Source organism: Pteropus alecto, unplaced genomic scaffold (genome assembly GCF_000325575.1).
Source record: "Pteropus alecto unplaced genomic scaffold, ASM32557v1 scaffold170, whole genome shotgun sequence".
NCBI lineage: Eukaryota > Metazoa > Chordata > Mammalia > Chiroptera > Pteropodidae > Pteropus > Pteropus alecto.
The window spans coordinates 1,755,710-1,775,789 of record NW_006429634.1 but is presented as its reverse complement, the minus strand read 5'-3'; the positions used below and the strand labels follow the sequence as shown (position 1 = coordinate 1,775,789).

The window sequence follows — 20,080 nt, the reverse complement described above, 5'->3', positions numbered from 1 at the left end:
GGCATTCCACCACCACCCATCACACCTAATCTATCACCAAGTCCTACTGATTCCTCTTCCTAAGGATGTGGGTCTGAATCCATCTACTTATCCATTTTGACTTCTGTTCCCCTTGTCCAGGTTTGGCTGCTGCAGAAGCTTCCTAACTGGTCTCCCACACCCTGCCTCGATCCTTCCAGGCTGTTCTTTGCCCTGATCATGTCCGTGGCTTCTTGGTGAACAAAAGAGAACCAAAACCTCTTCACAAGGCCTGCATGGCCCTGGAAAGTCGACCCCTGTCTCCTTCCCCAGCCTCATCTCAGCCGCGCTCCCTTCCACTCTCCTTCCTAAACAGCATGTTCTTCCCCAGTTATGAGCTTTGCATGTGCATCTCCTTTCCCCTGGAAAGCGTTTCAGGGAGGCCCTCTGCGGCCAGGCCCCTGTTGTTTGTCAAGGAGCCGCTTTCCCTTCTTCTGTAGTGTTGTGATCACCAGGGGTATGAAGGTGGCAGAGTTCACCACTGCCTCTCTATTCCATCTCTACTAGGGAGTTTGGAAGAGATCTAGGCTGTGGCATTGGGTGGGGAAGGGGCGTGGAAGGGGAGGAAGGGAGTGGGAGAAGCCTACCACAGGTGTAGGCAATATGGGGTGCATCGTAGAGAATTGTAAAGCAATAATGCAACCAATTTTATAATAATAAAACCAAAAAGTCTGTTTGCTTTTTAACATCACCATGCACCAGAAATTCTAAAAAGATGTAATAGATAACGTGACAAACATTTGTCTCCTTTCACGCAAAGGTCATCGAGTATACCTCAACTTGTGAGCTTCTGTGTTTCTTTCTGCATTGTCCAATTTTAGAAGAATCTTGCTAAGTTGGTTTAGCCAACATCCCCCATCCTCCGTATCTGATCACCCTCAATATTTGAGTGGATTCCTCATCCTCCAGCATCCCCCAGGTGTTGTCTGATCACACTGGCCTGTCTTCAGCAAGAAGCAGTTTTCACTGGGGAAGACTGCTCTCTTCCTCTTCCCTCAACTGGATCTAGGAATCACTCCTGGGAATCCATCTGAAACAGTAGCAGTGACCACTGTTAACTGACCACCATGTGCCAGCCTCTTTGTAAGATGCATCAGGATTCTTATCACGTTAACTCCTCACAGCAGCCTTATGGCACAGGTGTTACTATGCCCACTTGAAAGGTGAGAACACCAAGACCAAAGAGGCAAAGCTGACAGAGGCACATTTTGAACGGCTGGTGGGGAAGCCCTGAGCTGAGGGTCTGGTCCTGAAGCAGGTGGCTGTGTTTGGCCAGGTACAAAACAGGCTTTCTGATCTGGTTCTGTTCTTTTTCCTCAAGGCCTTCATAAAGGCCTATGCTTCCAATAAACCTGCTTTAGAGAAGGGCTTTGGAATTCAGAACGAACACAGAATCACTTCTGACACGGCCCGTCTTTGCTAGAATGCCAAGGTTCTGTTGATGGCCTGGAAGCACACTGGTGCAGGGACAGGAGTGTAGATTTGGAGAAAGGTCAGACTGGGTTTGAAGCCTAGACCTGCCACTTACAGAACCTTGGGAAGATTATTCTCAGAGCCTCAGTTTCCTTATCTTAGGGTAATAATAGTATTTCATAGAGCTATTGGGAGAGCTAAATGGTTCAATGAATGTGAAGCCTTTATCACTGTGCTCATTAAATATCAGACTCTACAATGAATGCATGGTAAGCTCATGGCTTTTCAGTGGTGTCCGTGAAACAGACGAGAGAGCACTAAAAATGCCTGAAGTTGCGCAAACCACATCAAATGGGAAACCAAATTTCTGGTTAAAGAGGTTTCCTGGTGGAGAGAGGGCCTTTCTTCAGGAGCAATCAGTAAATGAACATAATACCTTGTTTAAAAGGAAGTTACTGATACAATTCAAGACATGTTAGAGGTTTGATTTTTAACATCTTTAATTTTTATCACCTCACCGATGCGACAGGGAAATATGCAAAATGGCAGTCGCTGTGTGTTCACCTTCATATTGTGTGCGGGCCTCTGTCCAAGTGTGCTAGCCCGTGCGATTGCACTGCGCTTCCTCTTTGCAAAGGGAGCCGTTGGTGTATTAATTAAGCAGTGGGTTTTTAATGCTTGCCAAATGAATAGATCCGGTCTGTCTTCCAGCTTAGGAATCAGAGCTCTCAGATTTTGAGTTATTTCTCCAAAACAATTAATTCTTACAACACTCCAGTGAGAAAACAAAGCCTTCGTTTGCCCCAACTAGAAGGAAACTTCATTTTTCTGCCTTCCTGCCCGTGGAGACGCTGTTACCTTTAGAAAAGTTGGATGTAGGTATGGCTCTGTTCACCCCGGCTGATGGCGGTCAGGTGCCTCTGTAAATTCTTAGAGGGGAACTGCTCTGTCTCCTGTGTATCTTCAGGTGTGTTGTCACACATGCACATGTACATATGCACATGTGCACGTGTGACAACACAGCTATCCCTGAGGCCCTGAGGGTCTTCTGGGCCAGGACAGGGATGTAGGGGATTGGCAGAAACCTTTGTGGACCAGAGTCCTGAACCTTTACTTCAGGGCTGTGGGAAAGCACTAAGTTGAGAAGCTGCAAGACGATGCTTTTCACTGACGTGGTGTCAGCAGTTCTTCTGGACACCAGATCACTTCCTTCCTCTCCCTCCTCTCAGAGAAAGACCACGTGGGAAGGAGAGGCTTTTTTTTTTTTTTGCCCTGTTGGCTTCGTGTCCATCAACAGCTGTTTATTAGAAACCAAGTTTTTCTTTCTTATGTTGGATAGTAAGGGCTGGAATTAGTTTTATATCCATACAGTGAGAACTTTGATTCTAAGAAGGAAACAAATAAACAAAAAGCACATGAATCCAATGTTTTCTGTCCCCAGGATGCTGGGAGGCTAAATGACTGCTTTATTCTATGGAGCGCAGTGGCCACTTGACAACAAAATGATGTCATCGGTGATAGAAGCACTTAGGGCCCGTCCTTCTCCCTGTACCTCCTCTCTCTGTCTATGCCCTTTCCCAGCCCTTGTGTCCTTCTCTTCCCAGCACCGAAGAATCCCATCTCCCTAGAGTATGGGCCTCACCCACGATCATGCTGCCCTGGAGTTGGGCCTGACAAGGAATGTCTCCATAAACAAACTTCAGTCAGGCTCTCCTGAGCTCTTGTCAACTAGGCCTCAGCTTTTGAACTTCTGTGTTTATTTTTGCATTGTTCAATCTTAGAAGAATCCTTAAAAGTTGGTTTAGCCAGAAACCCCCATCCTCCATATCTGATCACCCTCAGTATTTGAGCAGGTTGCTCATCTTCCGCCATCACCCTCCACCCCACAGGTGACGTCTGATCACCCTGGCCTGTCTTCGGCAGGAATCACGAATCACGGCAGGTCAGATCCTCCCTTACCCCAATGCTTCCTCTCAGTACTTTCCATCCCCTGACCCCAACCTTCTCCTCAACTATAAATTCTTCCTTTTCCTTATTGTATTTGGAGTTGAGCCCAGTCTTTCTCCCTCTACTTCAAAACCCCATTGCAGTGGTCCCTGTGCCTACTGCGATGGTGCCTTCAGTAATGTCTGCCTCACCATGCTTTAAGACATGTCCCTGAATGACTTTTTCTCCAACAGGCCCTCCACAAGTGCTGTCAGGATCTCTCCCATGGTGGGGGCCACCTCTTTCCAAAGGCTATGTGATAGACCCTTTGGACAGGAGAGTAGGACTGAATTGAAAGGCCTGACTTTTTCAGGAGGTATTCAGAGGCCTCGGAAATAAGATGGACCTCACAGACCTGAGTGGAATTTCAGCTCTGGTAGAACAGAGATCAGAGAAACAGTCGGCCAAGCGCCCGGCGCTATTATAGCCTCCACGTGCAAGCAGAAAGGAAAGGCTCTGTCTCGGGGCGTAGCCAAACTCATGGAGATTAAGGAAGGGCAAGATAGTTCAGCAGTAACTTCTGAAGAAGAGGAATGTTCATAAAGTGATTGACATCCCAGGTCTTTCAAGTATTCATTTTAATCCCCTCTTTTTAAAAAGAAAAGCTAATATTTATTGAGAGTTCACTTTGAAGAGGGAAAAAGTGCTGCGTAGAAAGGTTGAGCGATTTGCCCAATGTCACACAGCTCCTAAGCGGCAGAGCTGAAATTCGTACCCAGGAAGCCTGATTCCAGAGCAAGCCTGCTTTCAGCTATGCCTTATTGTCAAATATGTTAAAACCATTTAATATGCATAGGAAACAATTGTAATTCATTCAATATAATAGTCGTTTAATATTCATTGAGGCAGTGCCGTGATTCGTGGTGTGATGCTGTATATTATTTTAACGATTAAGGGTGCATTTTGACCAGTGGACGGACTTCTTTTGGAATTTTGCCTGCTGCTCTTCCTGACTTCGAGAAAAATCATGCCAGAGTTGGGGGCAGTTTTCTAAGGTTCTGAGACAGTGAGAAATGGTCTGCTTTGCTTTTCTCGTTTAACTTTCTCACTTTGCCCAAACACGATCTCTCTGTCATTTAGCCTCTTTCTTGCCCTCAGCATTTCCATTTTTCTTGTTCTCCTAATATAAAGTAAGTGAATGTTTAACAGGCACTTGTGATGTTATTAGAGGATGGCCTCAGCCATGCTCTGTCCTGCCAACCTAAGCCCTGTTCTGCCATCTAACTTCCTACTCCGTCCTTCTCAGCCTCACCTTCCACCCACTCCTTACCATTAGCCAGAACTGCCTTCCCTTGGGGCCCCTCACTGCTCATGGGGCCTCAAGGGGCTTGAGGAATATCGGCTGCTACACTCAAGCTGGCTGGCAACTTCAGCATCTCAGGCCAGAGTCATATATCAGTGGGAAAGGGCAGCAGCCCCCAGCCCTGTTTATAAACCACCAAGGACCATTTAGTTGTTCTCTCCATTCCTGTACCCCGGATTGAAAGATTCTCATCCAGCTACACCTCTAAACCAATTGAAATCTTTAGATAGTTTAAAAAATATATTTTTATTTAGACAGAAACGTGCCTTTCTGACAGTCAGCACTTCAGATTGGCCTGGGCTGGCCTGTATTAGCACATTAGCATGTCAAGGTGGCCAACAGTCCAGCCTACTTTTTGGTTTACCTGAGCATCTTCATCGCTGGTAAATGTCAGAGCATTTGAAATATTCGCTATAACCACTGGGCCCTACAGCTGTGAATATCTCAGTATGAGAACATTCTAATAAAGGGGTGGAATGAAGGTTTGGACCAGACAGTGTAGGATGTCTGTGGGGAGATGAAGTTATGTGCAGAGAGACTGGGAGGGGCAGATCGAAGGAAACTGGGGTACAGAGGAGAAAGTGAAATGGTCTCATGAGCATCCATCCTTCCCTTGGCTTAGAGGTGGAGAAACGAGAACCTCCTAGGGAGGGGAGGAGTCGGTCAGGGGTCGGGGCCATGGTCCCTGTGCTTCTGTGGCTCGTGGTGCCTTATCAGCGCTTGGGCTTCTTTTCGACATAAGTTGGTTGAAATTGTCTATCCTTTGGTAGGAGTGTCAAGTTTTCCTATGTTTGACTTGGCAATTACTTGCTTGCTTGTGCTTCCACACCCAAAACTTGTGGGTTTTTCTTTTTGTCCCGACTTGTTGGTACAAGGGTAGTTTCTCCTTCTGCAAAGTAGCAAGCCAGGTGTTCTCACAGCGAGCTTCTGTGAGCATGTTTTTCAGATTGCTAAGGAAGGCTTGCCTATCTGTTAATATAGATAGCATTTTACAATTTATTTCTAAAAAGACACACTTGGGACCTTCCAGAGCCAACAGGTAGAGGAGCAGGGGCCCTTTGGAGTAGGTTACAGCAAAGAGCAATGTCAGGTCAAGGGTGTCGTCCTCAGCAACCCCGCAGTGGTCATCTTGTTTAGTTGTGACGTTTGGAAACGTTGTGTTGGAGTATACAAACGCCGGCCTCACTGGAGCTCATTTTGAATTTCTGAATAAGGATAAAAGCAACAAACTAACAGGACAAACAAACGGAGACTCATGGACATGGACAATAGACTAGTGGCTACTGGGTGGTGGGGGAGGTAGATGGGGTAAAAAGGGTCAAATATGTGGTGACAGAAAGAAATCTAACTATGGGCAGTGAATATACAATGCAATATGAGTGTGTGTGTGTGTGTGTATACTTTACTGTTAAATTGTACACCTGAAACTTACTCTATTTTGTTAACCAATGTCACCATAGGAAAAAATAAACAACAACACTGTTTCTTCAAGAAAAAAAGATTTTGGTGTTCCTACATGTTTTGGGAATGGAAATGTCTCTAGACATTTTCGAATGTGCCCTGGGGGACAAAATCACTCCCGACTGAGAACCATTGGGCTAGAGGACGGAACACTCCGGAGGGTGTAGCAGCAGTCTTATTTCTCAAGGTTAAAAGCCCAGTTCCCCGTTATCACCATTTTTCTTTATGGACTGGAGGTTAGAGAGAGCCAGGACCATTGCCTGGTGTCTATACACACTGCGGCCAAGAAGCCTCTGCATCTGGCCCAAGCCAGTGGCTTCTCAGCGAAGTTTTTGAGATGTTTTCTTTTCTTCCTTCGGCTAGGTGTGTTTTCACTGGACCTTAAGGTAGGCCAAGCCACGTGGCTGGTTTGAGTTTCTCCCCATGGCTGTCAGTGGCAGTGTCTGTGCAGCCAGACTGACCCAGGCAGGCTTTTCTTGGAAGCACAGCTGGTGAGTTTAATTGGAGTCAGAGTGTGGAGGGTCCCAGGGCAGAGGGGTGAGCAGCCAAGAGGAGAGCTACTATTTGTCCTTGCTGTATCATGATGCCACCTCATTAAGAACCTATTCTCATTTGCTTATTTCTAGGTCTTTCTCTTCACTTCTTACCCTTTCCTGTGCTCTTTCAGTTTCACAGACTTTAACTTGTGGCAGTGACAGGCTATGGTTCAGTGTCAGGGAAGACATGGGATGTGAGCAGAGCTCCTGCGTTCTTGGCACCCAGCTGCTGATTCCACTCTCTAAGCCCCATTTGCAAGAAATGTGTTGGCTAGCAATTAGGAGTCTGACCAGGTTCTTAAAAATCTCAGAGTTCGCAGCATGTGCTGCTCTTAATGGGTGAGGGGTGGGGGTGGGGCAGGGTGGTGAAAATAAATATTTTAAAGATAAAACTGTAGTGTTTGCGCCCACTTAAACAGAGCAATGCGGGGTTCTACTCAAATATTTTTTGGACATTAATGGTTTTAAATCAATATTTACAGCTTGGATGTCCAAAATTTTTAGTTCTGATCCGGATCTTGCTTTACTCTTATTTTGGTGCCAGCTATTTTCCTAACATGCTCTATTCCTATTATACAGAAAGGTGATATTTGCCCTTGAGTTGAATTGTGGTTGGGAAATAGGCAGTTCTCAGGGCTGACAGGTCTGAAGGTGCCATTCCCATTAAAGTCCCTCATGAACACTTTCTTTTTGTGAGTTTGACTTCTTCCCTTTTCCCACTGGAAGGCCATCAAGTTTTACAAGCTGTAAGATGTGACTGTAGGGTATATTGTGGAAGACAGCTGCCAGTAAACACAATTAACCCCTGTTCTTCTCTGGAGGGCTGCCTCTTGAGCAAGCCTGTGCTCTAAACCAGCCCAAATGGATTTTCAGAACAGAGAGACAACGTGAATTACCAGGGACTTCTGGAGCATGCTGTGAGCAGGAGTTTCCCTCCCTAACTAGAAAGAATCTCATTTGTTCAACTAATGTTTGCCGAGTCCCAGCCAGGTACTGTGCCTGGGACACACTGACGACAGCCTGCAGGAGATCCTGGTCCTGTGGACCCAAGTTGACATCCGGAGCAGGAGAGGGTGACCCCATAGCTGAGCTTGGCCCTGGTGCTGTTGTCCTTCAGTCCCCTGGTGCCGTTTTATGCTTAGGGAGCACAGATGAGGAGAAATGAGTTTTGTGTTTTGACAGAGTTTAATTAAAATTCTGAATCCCTTTACCTGGATGCAAACTGTCTTCTGTAAATAGAAATAAATGTGAAACCCAGGGTTAAGAGAAATGTTGGGGACTTTTAGTATATGGCCTGCCTACTGTTTCCTTGGTTTTCTCTGTGGTCCTGCACCTTTACTGGAATTCTTGTTCCTGTTAGCCCAGGGTTGAAGGGGAGGGCAGCACATATATCGTACACTGGACAAGTTTTCTGGAAAAGGACCAGGTTAGATCGAAAGCAGAGGCAGTCCTTCCAGCTAAGTGCTTCTGTGAAATCAGTTGTCGGTGGCAGTCTGGGCAGCTTGGAGCCTCTGGGTGAAGAAAGTACACATGTTACCCACGTTTCCTGCTCTTTTCAAGGCGCCCCCCCTAGTGAGAGCAGAGCCTTGGGGAAACAGGTGGGCCTTGTGGGCAGGCTAATGATTCAGACCTCTTCCTTATTGATTATCCAATACTTACGTAGTGAGGAGCAGGGGAGGTGCCTGAGTGGAGTGTTTGTTTTCAGGTGAGGGCACTGTCTTTTTGAGCCCAGGTAGGGCCCGTTGGCACTTTGCAGGTGATGTAAGGAACCTTGCCCAGAGAACTGGCCCTACCTGTCTCATTGCCTTGTGGTGCAGTAGAGTCCCTTAGAGAATTGTCCTCCAGGCAGCCGCTTGGCTGGCCCACACCTTGCCTAGACTTGGAGTCAGGATTCTGAAGTCACACACATTGGCTTGAATCCTGGTTCCACCACTTACCAGCTGAGTGACAGTGCAGAAGTTCCTTAACCTCTCTGAGCCTCAGCCTCCCCATTTGTAAAATGGGCCAAGGATTCAATGAGAAACTATATAAAAAGGGCCCATAACAGTGGTTCTTTAAAACTCGACATAGTTGTCACCTTGCCTTCTGCCACTTTGTAGGAGAAATGTGGGTCCTTTACTCTGCCAGGCCTTCTTGCTCTAGAATTCACTGAACTTGTGCCTCTGGCAGCCCATGAAAGGAGCTGGAGGTCCCTAAGCTGCCCTTTAGTTTCATAATATGGGAAGTCGGGTGTAGGATCTATTCCTTGAGTCAGGTTCATTTTTTTTTCTAGGTACAGCCCCCAGAGGAAGGGGTGCTGCCTTCCAGATCTCTGTGGGAGTCTGGAGTTGACAGTAGCTCTTTGGGGAGTGGAGTGGCAGTGGAGGGGAGGCCTGAAGAAGTGGGTGATGTTGCTGGCAGTAACTTTACAATTCAAACTCATAGCCATTCCATTCCAGCACACAAAGCTGTAACTAATATTCCCCGGCAAAGACTCGGAGTTCAAAGTGCACTTTGAAGTATGTGAGTGAGGAGTGTGAATGCATGTGAGTGTGTGTGTATGTGAGCGTATCCGTGTGTGGGGCGGCGGGGAGGGAAGAGCATGTGCGAGAGAGAAAAGACTTTAATTTTAAAGCTAGGAATTCCACTCTTCACTCTTTCTCAGGTGTGATTTAAATCATTTTCTTGGATCATGTGTCTAATGACACCCTATTCCCTGTAAGCCTTCACACCTCACCTGGCCAGGGTTCCATTTCCTCTCTGGCTGTCCCTCGGCCCTTCTCTGCTTCTGGGCTGCTCCACTGTGCTTCTCCTGGACAGGCCTTTCTTTTTCCTACTTCTTCCTTCCTCCTCACACATCTGCCACACTCACCAAAAAACGACCTCTGCTTGAGAAGACCTTAGATGTGTCTTAGTAATGAATATTTAAGTCAGTTGAGCTGAACAATAGAATTGTGGGGGTGATGGAAACATTCTTATATCTATACTGCCCACATGAGGCTCTTGAGTACTTGAAATGTGACTAGTGCAACCGAGGGACTGGGTCTTTAATTCTATTTCATGTTAATTATATTTAAATAGCAACATGTGGCTACCATTTTGGACAGTGCAAGTCTAGGGAATATGGCACCTGGAAGAATCAAATCAGGTTCAGATATGTTGTGTGGGGACTTTGTCTTATTTATCCTTAACCGAGGCACTTGGCTCTAAGTGTCAAGTTTTGTCAGATTGCATACTCAGGTCCTCAAAAAGCCTCTTCTCTGCCTGCCCAGTTGACATAGAAGCCTAATGTATTGGCTGCGATGATGGAGCCTGTTGGATAATGGATCACTCTTCACCCTCACCAACTAGCACCCTGTCTGTTGTAGCCCAGGCTGCCTGATGACCGGTGCACATGGGGTGAGGTGCCGGGAATCCCAGAGTTAGGGCCCCAAGTCTTCCATTTTGGGGTCTGCCACTTCCTATCTGGGGAAGTTATTTCAGCTCCAGAGATGGATTGAGATTTTGTAGGACTTAAAGGTCATGCAATTTTGGGGACCTCTTTAATGAAAAGAATATAAAATTACAAATACAGGATTAGATATAATAATGAAAATTTTACTTAGAATGAGAAAAGAAGTCACATCTAATATAAGTTTTAAAAACTTGACATGTATCACAAACTTAATAGAATCCAGAAAAATAACAAAAATTTTTATGAATTATTTTCAACCTATTAAAACTCTGAAATACTTTTTCTCCTTAACATCTTTTGGGTGAATATAACTCTTTGATCACCTTTCTTCATATGATACTGATTTTATAATTTTTCTAAAGAGAGGAAATGTTCACTTTAGTTTTTCTTCTAGCATGGTTGACAAAATGGTTTTTTAATATCATTGATAGTTACAATGCATAAAAACATGACTTCAGACACAGACTTCCACTTTTTGTTACATAGCTACAGGTTTGGGTCCCACAATGCAGGAATTTTGATAAAACCTATTTTACATAATTCCCATCAAAAAGGAGAAAAGTGCCTGGTATGTTTATAACTGTATTCGATATATTATCAAATATATTCTGACAGGAGAAAACTTCCCTTTTTGAGTAGGCATTAGTAAGAACTAAATTCTCCTCCTACAATTCCACACTTTTGATGACTGGAAGAAATTTCCAGACTAGCTTCTAGCTCTGTCTATTTCAATCCTTGTTTTTCCTCCACTTCCTACATATCTCAGATGCCAGGTGTTGTACCTTTGCATCTCGATGACAGTGACTTGGCCCAGTGGGTGGTAGGTGTATTCCTGGAAGCCATGGGGACAGTTACAGGGGCAGCTTGCCATAACCTGCCTCTGCATTGAAATGATTGTGAATCACAGGCATAAATCCCACTACACCCAAAATAAATTTATCCCCAAATTAACTTCCTCTTAGCTGGATCCCAAAATGCCTGTAGCTGCTGTAACACCAGTTGACATGAGGGGAAATGTGACAGGAGGAGACATCGGAGTGGAAAGAGACAGTGCTCTAACCGACTGCATCTAAAATATCTTAATTTTATAAATTGCTACGGCCTTAAAAGGGGCCTGTGTGAGAGAGGCTTGAAGTTTTCTTCATTAGCCTGGCAGTGGATGTGATCTGTTCATTGCTCTAAGCCTCAGGGTCTTCTTCTTTAACATGGGAAGAATAAGGCCCATTTGATAGAGTCTTCATGGGTATTAAATAAGCTATATTTGAAAACCCATTAACATTGTGCTTGGGAAAGAACAACTCAGAAGGTTGAAGAATGAATGAACGAATGAATTCATGTTTGCTAGTCAGCTTCTTCAGGTCCAGGGGTCTATTCTGAATTCACATGTACCCCAGATTGCTGAGCAGTTCTAGGGGAGCCCTCTCTCAAAGCAGAAAGGGAGAGTGGAGAGCCAGAAACCGAAACTAGGCTCACATGAGGGGAAGACTCAAGGGAATTTTTGAGTTTTGCTGCTCAGGACTCTCCCATGTGCTGTGAGTCAGGAGGATTGTGCCTGAGTTATCATGTGAAGGCCAGAGAAGATTCTTGAGCAGTGTAAGACTGGGATCTGGTTCTCAGCTGGTTCAGGGTCTTCTCCTTAGAAGGGACTGCTCTGCTGAGAGTAGGAGGACCTGGTGCCTTTGGAATTTGACAGCTGTGAGCAGGACACTCCCCAGAAACATTTCACGGCCAGTGTTAAGATACCCTTGGATCTGAAAACTGGACTTTGGGCCAAGAGCTGTGGTGATGGTAATGAGAGATGCTTGAAATTCGAAAGGCATGTTCTGAGACCTTGATCCCACTTGGGCCTGCCCTATGTGACTGCTGCCCTCTGTCAAGCATGACAGGCCATTGGGGACGGGGGATGGTGAGCAGTGTCCAGGCACAGACAGCAGACTTGGAGGACCCTGGGCTTGGTGAGGAGACACCATGTGTCTCCTGCAGAGGCCAAATATGTCTCCACTCTGGTTTCCTCAATTACAAGTGAGGAGATTGGTCTTGATAATCTCTAAAAGTTTTTCCATTGCTAACCTTTTAGGATTTAAAAAAATGTGAGTATTCCTGGAATTGACCCACATGTAGGTAGCAATCTTCTGAGGTTGGGAGATGGGCAGTATCAGCAGAAATACAAGTTTTCAAACCCTTGACATCCTGATTCCAATTCCCCATTCTTCTTCTGCATTGGCACCACGGTCTGTGATCCTGTAGTGTTAGTAGCCTCCACGGAGAACTGTAAGTTGGTAACACTGCAGGAACGCCCGAGCATCCTTCTGCGTGGCAGGGTTGCCTGTGTTTGTGCTCAGCTGAGCGAGAGAAGCAGGCCTCTGTACAGTCTGGTGTAATGCCATTTCTTTTAAAGCAGGAAAACCATCTGTGTCAATATACAGAGAAAAATACCGGAAGGAATTAATCCTAAATGTTAATATTGCTTCTTTCACATGGTAAAATAATAGGTCACTTAATTTTTTTCTTAGTTCTTTGAAGTTCCCCCCTCCAAAATTTTCTGTCTTAAGTATGTGCTACTGCAATTTTGGAGTTGGGGGATGGGTGGGAGGTGGTCATGGGGAGCAGTTTGGGAGCCCCAGTCTTCCCGGGAGACCTGAGGGCAGAGGCTGACCCACATTAGCTGGCATAAGGCTTACAAAGGGAACTTGTTAAAACTGCAGGTCTTGGGCCCCACTCCCAGAGATTCTGAGTTTGTGGGTCTAGGGTGGGGCCCAGAAACTGCTGCTTATGCAAACATCCCAGGGACCACACTTTCGGGAACATTGGCCCTGGAGAATTTTTCTTTGTTTGGAGCTGGGTTAATAGAAGTATCAGGAAAGGCTAGTTTGGAGCAGACAAGTGAGCTGGACATCCAGCAGGTCAAGCTGAGACTCCGACAAGATTATGTCTCCAGATGGAGGTGGCTCCAGGATAGGCCAGTTGAAACCAGCAGGCAGTAAGTTATGGGAAATAACTTGCAAGGCACTCAGAAGAGTAGGCTGTGCTAACAACAACTTGCTGTCAAAATCTCTACCCTATCAGGCTACCTCTAACAGGCCTGGGAGAGCAGGCTGGGTCTTGTGGGGCCAGAGGTTCTGTTTTGGCCCCGGAACAGTCAGCCTAAAATAAAAGTTCTGGTTCTACTACTTACCAGTCATGTGATTTTATGTTAGTTATAGTTCTCAGCCTCAATTTTGTGTGATGTAAATGATGTCATCAGCCTCACAGGCATTTCATGGGAGAATGAAGTGGTCCATAGCAAGAGGTCACGAACATCAGTTGTCCACCCATTCTCGCTCCTGGTTGCCTGAGAGAAGGGCAGCATGAGTGACCTCTTAGCCTAGGGGGAAGGACACAGCCTTGCCTACAGTGCTGCAGGCTGGCTGCCTGTCACTTTCACAACAGCACTTTCACTGCATGGCACAGTTTTCCTGGAGGGTGTTTACTGGCAGGACCACTGTGAAGCTGGCCCAGCCTGACCCAGCAGTTCCCTCCCTGTCTCATCCTAGCTAGTCTGTCTCTATGAGTTTTCAGAGCTTCTAGGGAATCTGAAAATTGTCCCACTATTGTCTGTGTGGCTAGGGGACCCCTTGGATGGTGTCCTTCAGACCCTTTCCATTAGGACTTTACTTTTAACTCCATGCCTCCTAGGCAGCCAGCTGGTTCCCTTCTCTGAGAGAGCCCCTGATTTTAATCTGGAACTTCCAGCAAGCCAATTCACCTCTGATGCTTTTTGGTATGTTTTAAAAAATAATTAATCCTATCCCAGCTACTGAGCTCTAACATCAAGCATTTAGCAAAAGATATCCAAGTGAAAAGTCATATTCTTTCATTCCTTCCTCTATTCCATTCATTCAATAGATGTTTCTTAAGCACGCACTGCAGTGACAATAATCATCATGCATTAGGTGCTTATTACGTGCCCAAGGTGGATAGTCCCTGACTTCCACGAGCTCACAGTCTACTGGAGATCCAGACAGGCAGGCAAATATCTACAGTGTGGTGAGTGGTGTGAGAGGAAAGGTATGGGTTGGTTTGGGAGCAAGTAAGGGTGGACACAATTCTCCCAACCCCATTCCCTCCTGAGCCTACCTATTGTGTAACAATTTCTCTTTTATGTGAAATCTGATTCTCCTGAAACTCCTAGGTGAGCCATCCTCTCCCATGCCTATCTGGAAGACAGATGACCTGCCGAGGCGAGGCCTCTGTCCAGGGCTGGGGTTTTGAATCCCCGAGCCCATGCAGGAACTGGGGTTGGCCTGGCTCCCGAGCAGTGTGGGCTGCCACTTTCCTTTTCAATTTAAACAGAACAACGGAAGTGCCATGCAAACACAAGGGCAGTCCTCTGGTTCTTTTCCTCCCTTAATGCAGCCGGCAGCTGTTTATCAGAGAGAAACAGGTTTGCCCAGTGGAACGTTTATTTGGTTTCTTTGGCTGATCATGGGAACACACCTGCCACTTTGCCACTTCCTGCAAATCAAGCAGTTTCTTAGAAAAGGGACACATTCCTTAAAATATATTGTGTGGTTTGGGGGGTGAGATATAGTTTCTTGGATTTTTATGATTTAATATGTCTGCAAAAACATTAAACCACAAGATAAAAATACACTGACTGCCCCTTATGAGAAACTGGACTTTCCTTAGGGTTAAGGGACTGGGCATTTTAGTTTATATGCTAGGTTTTATTGTTTTTAAGTTTTTCTTTGCTCTCTTCCTGTTTCTCAGCACATATCTAATGCTCTAAACACATTATGGGTGAGCAGTCATTGGTACAGTTCACTATAGTAAAACTTCTACTTATCAATAAAAACAATTTAACTGTACTTTTACAAGACAAAAGTGAATAAAATAAATTTTCTTAGATCTTATTTTTTAAGATCTCATTTCAGAGCATATCTGGGGATATTAAAAAATAAGATATACTATAAATTATAAAAAATCAAAATATATAGCATATATAAGATACTAATATCTTATATATAATAGATATCAATTTATTTATTTATATCTATACATAATAAACATATCTATATATAATATATTTTTTTTAAAATATATTTATATTTTATTATATATAGAAATATATATCTAGATATATATATCTAGTGTATATATAAGAAAAGATATATATTAGTATATGTTGTATATTATACACACACACACACACACACACACACACACACACCCCAGGCTGTATATTACTATAGTCATTCTCAATTCTTGTACCTATATCAAAATACTCTGTAGTCCAATCTAATTGTTATGGAAAAAAGCTAGAAGATAGTCCTGAGTATATCTATTAATAAAACAGAAATAGACTTATATTTAGTATACTATACTTTCTAAGACAGGACCATGGACATTTTGGAAAAATTTTCAAATGAATATTTAGAATGGATTGCATATGTATTTACCAGAAAATTTGAATAATCAGCATACTCTGCTCCCAGAACTTTCTATAAAAAGATTTTCTTGCAGGAAGAGACAGTCAAGCATTGGATAAGAATGTGAAATTGTGGAATCAGATTGGCCTAGGTTCATATTGTGACCCCAACCATGACACCTTGACCCAGATAGTTGGCCTCTCTCATCTAATTCCTCTTTTCGACGGGCGTTGCGACAGTATCTACCTCTCACGGTTCTTGTGAAGATTAAATACCATAATGCATGAAGGGTACTCAGCACAATCCCAGACCCATGTTAGGTTTTTGCACAAATGCTTGCTCTCATGGTCATTGCTGACATTATCTTCTCCATCATCATCACCTTCATCACCATCTTAAGGATCAATCAGTTGCCCTTTGCTGTAGCCAGCTTTTTCTCCAAAGGGGCTTGAGTCTGAGGAACTTGCATTGTGGCATGTTGTGATTCAGTGTTTCTAGGAAGTTATGCTAGGATAACAAGGCAAGTTCTTGAGTTTATATTAGAACTTCTAGAAATAGTTAATTGACTTTTTATGTTATCAGTAAATTTAGACTAATGCCACTGTGTTAGCACTAGAGAAGATGACATCTGCTTTCGCAACCTTCCAAAGCCTATTGGTATTGACACCTAATTGAAGATTTGGGAGATTTTGGCTCCTGGGATGCTGGTCTCCTATGCTTTCCTGAGCCTGAAAGCACTGCAGTGGGAGCAAGGAGGGAGGCCACACAGAGGTCAGACTCCTGTCATGCTTCCCATTTAAGATGACTGTCTCGTGTCTGGAGACCTTGAAAACTGATCTTGAAATCCAGGGCTTGGTCTGTTCAGTTTTTTTTTTTTTTTTTTAAATTAAAATAGAATCTCTCAAGGGCAGAAATCTCTCTTCTTCCTTCTCCTCACCCCAGCAAACGCAGCTCTTCCTGAAAGTGACATGTGGACTCAGTCAATTCGTACAAATGTAGTTCATCTACACAGCTTGCCGGGTGTTCATAGAGTCAGAGCTGCATGTAAGGGGACACAGAAATGCCTTCATTTTTCATGCTAACAGTATTCCCTTGCTGGTGAGCCGCACCACGGATTGGGCTACTTAGGTTCAAATCCCGGCTCTACTATTTATTAATTGGATGACCCTGGGCAAGTTAATTAACCTCTTTGGGCCTCACTTTCATTACCTGTAAAATGGGGATAATAAGAGTATCGATGTCATAGGGTGGTGGTGAGGTTTAGCGGCCGGTATATGTAAAGCACTTGGAACCACAGCAAGCACGTAATGAGGGCTGTGTGAGTTTGCTGTTGTAGGTAGGTTTACCGTTTACCTTTACCAAGTAACTGCTTGGGCCATGAACTTCTGAATTTACAGAAAAATGAGCACAAAACCCAGATGTTCTTCAAATATAAGTTATAGAAAAAGACATAGAAGCAGAAGTTTCACAGTGTGGCACCCCTTGGTCTGAAGTATATAAAGTCTGTCAGATGTACTTTTCTAGGTGGAGAAACCGGAATCGGAACAGGTAGAGAAGGGCTGGGGAGCCTGAGCTGTTGGCTGGACTGCAGGTTTGCCCAAGAGGCTGTGGTCCTGAGACCAGGGTGTTCCTGCTTTGATTTAAAGCATGCTGTGAAGTGCTCCAGAATATGTTAAAGCAGAACTGGTTTTGATTTACTTCAGTTAAGAAACTCTTGGTATTTTCAGGAAGAAGAGAAGAGAAAATAGTGTGAAATAAACAGCCCCAGGGTAAGATATGTATTGGAAAAGTGGGATCTGTGTGTGTGATCGCTGAGGGGAAACCAAGCCTTGCAGGGCTGAGTATCTTCGCTGAGATCTATCTGCCTCACTGATGAGAAGGCAGGCCTAGGATTCCTGTGTCAAACTGGTTGTTCAGTTAGGGGAGGCAGCCTTCAGGGAGGGGTAACTGTGCTGAAAGGCAGTTAGACACCTTCAGACACATGGGACAGAGAGCGCAAGTCAACTGTGATCCCATGTTAATCCCAGAGCTTTCTCTCCCATTAGGCTGCCCATCCCTTGAAGACTTGAGGACAGAGTCTGGGCCTTAATCATCTCTGGGTTTCCAGGAAGGGCTCAAGAAATGCTTAGGAGCATGTATTATGCACGTATTCTAAAACCTGAGATGATCTCGGAAGTAAAACTTAAAAAGGGGCAAATACTGATGGAGACATTCCCAACCTGGAAGGGTCACATCCCTTGTGTTCTCTCACAAACTGCCCCTTGGTCTTTGGAGCAAGGTGAGTATGAGGTGTTCCTGCTGTCACATGGCCTTGTTGATGGAATAGAAAAAGTAGAACAGGAAGGAAGGCAGGGAAGGAAGGAAAGAAGGAAGGAAGGAAGGAAGGAAGGAAGGAAGGAGGGAAGGAGGGAAGGAGGGAAGGAAGGAAGGAAGGAGAGACAAAGGGAGGAAGAAAGGAAGTGGGGAGGGAGGGAAGGAGTTTTTTGTGTATATGTTCAGGTTAGACCAGTTCTGCTTTCACCTCTGCTTGTTGAATTTGTATCTGGCGATATATGTGTGCATGTGATATGATGTGACTCGATGTAATGTGTGTGTAGTATTTTCCTTTCCCACCCTCTCCCTACTATCAATTTAAATTTTATCACTTGCAAAGGTGGTTGTAAACTAAAACAAAATGACCAAATATCACACATCTGGATTTATGCTAATGAAGTGGTTGTTTAGAGATAATCTCACCCCTTTTTGCTTATGAAATTGTTTCCCTGAGCCTTAGGGATTTGGTTCCATTGAAACACAGCAGGACCTTGATATACTTTTGGAGAGAATGGGGATGAACCCCTGCAGAAAAGAACATCCTCACAATTGGTAGCTATGGCCATGATTTTCATGTGTCTTAGAGCAAAGTTTTGCAAATTGCTTGCTCTGTGGGGGCAGAGACCTAAATCCTCCACAGTGCCAACCAACTCTTGGTGCTTAATTCATATTTGTGGATTGCTAGATGTGCAATTAATTAAAAAGAACTCTTAGTTGCAGGGTTCCACAGAAGCTTGTTAGGATTCCCTGGTGTATTTTACAAATGAAATTAGGCTTTATGGGAGTTATAAAATTATATGGATATATATTTCTTTAAATCTCAAATGCAAGAATAATATTTCTGAATCCAGTTTTGCTTCCTGCCTTTAATTTATGTTCATCCTTTCTCTATAGCCATGCTATTTATTTCTAAGTATACTCTAGGACTAATTTAGAAATCAGATGATTTTGTTGACTCTGAATTCAGAAAATGCATTATTTTGGTTTCCCGGTTCTAGATAATGAACAGCATTAGAAAGATTAAAAAAAAAAAAAAAGCTCATTTCTTTCTCTATCTTTTATTCTTAGCCTTATTAATATCTATACCATTATTTAATATAGATCCCCTTCAACATGAAACATTGACTATATAATATACTATAAAATATACATTTGTATATTTGGGGTGTGGCTGTGTGATATTGTTGAGGATGGGGAGAATGTTCTGAGCCTAAGAAAGTCTAAATGCACCTGGGATAGAGCTTGAAATTCAATAGAATTGATTCTGCAAATAAAATGCTAGAATTCTTTCATAAATATGGTTTTTGCATTTTCAATTAGCCTTCTGTTGAAAAGAAATAGAATTCAGTTAAACTAGCTTGAATCGGTATGAACGGCTGTGAGCAAGAATGGTGTCTTTGTCCAAGCCCAGACTCAGAAATATCACAGCTTCAAAAGCCTGGCCAGCCCTAGGAGCGGCCTGAGAGGTGACTTGCCCTGTCCGTCAGGTAATGTGAACACGCCCAGGAAGGAATTCCCTGTGCACAGAGTCTGAGGAGTCTGTTCCCCGCTGAGTTATTAACCTGACTCTCTTCTGGGCAGGGGCTTGGGTGCTTGGCAGAACTTGAGAAAAGGAGAATTCTGCCTAGAGACCTAAATTAAGGCATTAATCTAGGTGAATTATATTATCAACCAAATAAAATAAAATGAATGAATGAATGAAAAGAAAGAAATGTTTTAGGAGCTATCGGTGTCTGCATTTGACTCATTAAGACCACAGTGACCGCTCAGTGTACATGTTCTTCTCACTTTGCAAATAGGGAGAGCAAAGCTGGGGGTGGGGGGCAGTGTTTAGTGCCTGGGGAGGACTGAGCAGAGGGTGCAACCAGCTGTGGGAGCCTCAGGCCTGCGCAGTCTGCTCTGCGGTGTTTCTGGGGGCTCCTTTCTGGGGGCTCCATGCCACCATGTATTTCCATGATGATACTCATCTCATCTCAATGAGTTATGAAGTAGGAAAGGACAATATATTTTAGAAACATTTCTATCCAAAATGGATATATTTTATCAGGGTTTGTGCTCAGCTATTCAGAAAATTTGATTGGCTGGAATAGGATAATTTTCCAAATGCTGAATTTTGGCCAGACAGGAGTGGCCAGATAACATTCAAACACTTGATGTTGGGAGATAACATTTTAAAGAGAAAAGAGTCCTGGTTGAGGATTTAGGAGAT

At 44.1% G+C, this 20,080-nt stretch overlaps 1 long non-coding RNA gene across 2 annotated transcripts in view; it reads left to right on the top strand.

Moving 5' to 3' along the window:
• The window catches only part of LOC107196253, a 147,254-nt gene that overhangs the window by 103,241 nt on the left and 23,933 nt on the right, over window positions 1-20,080 (top strand). The window lies entirely within an intron of this gene.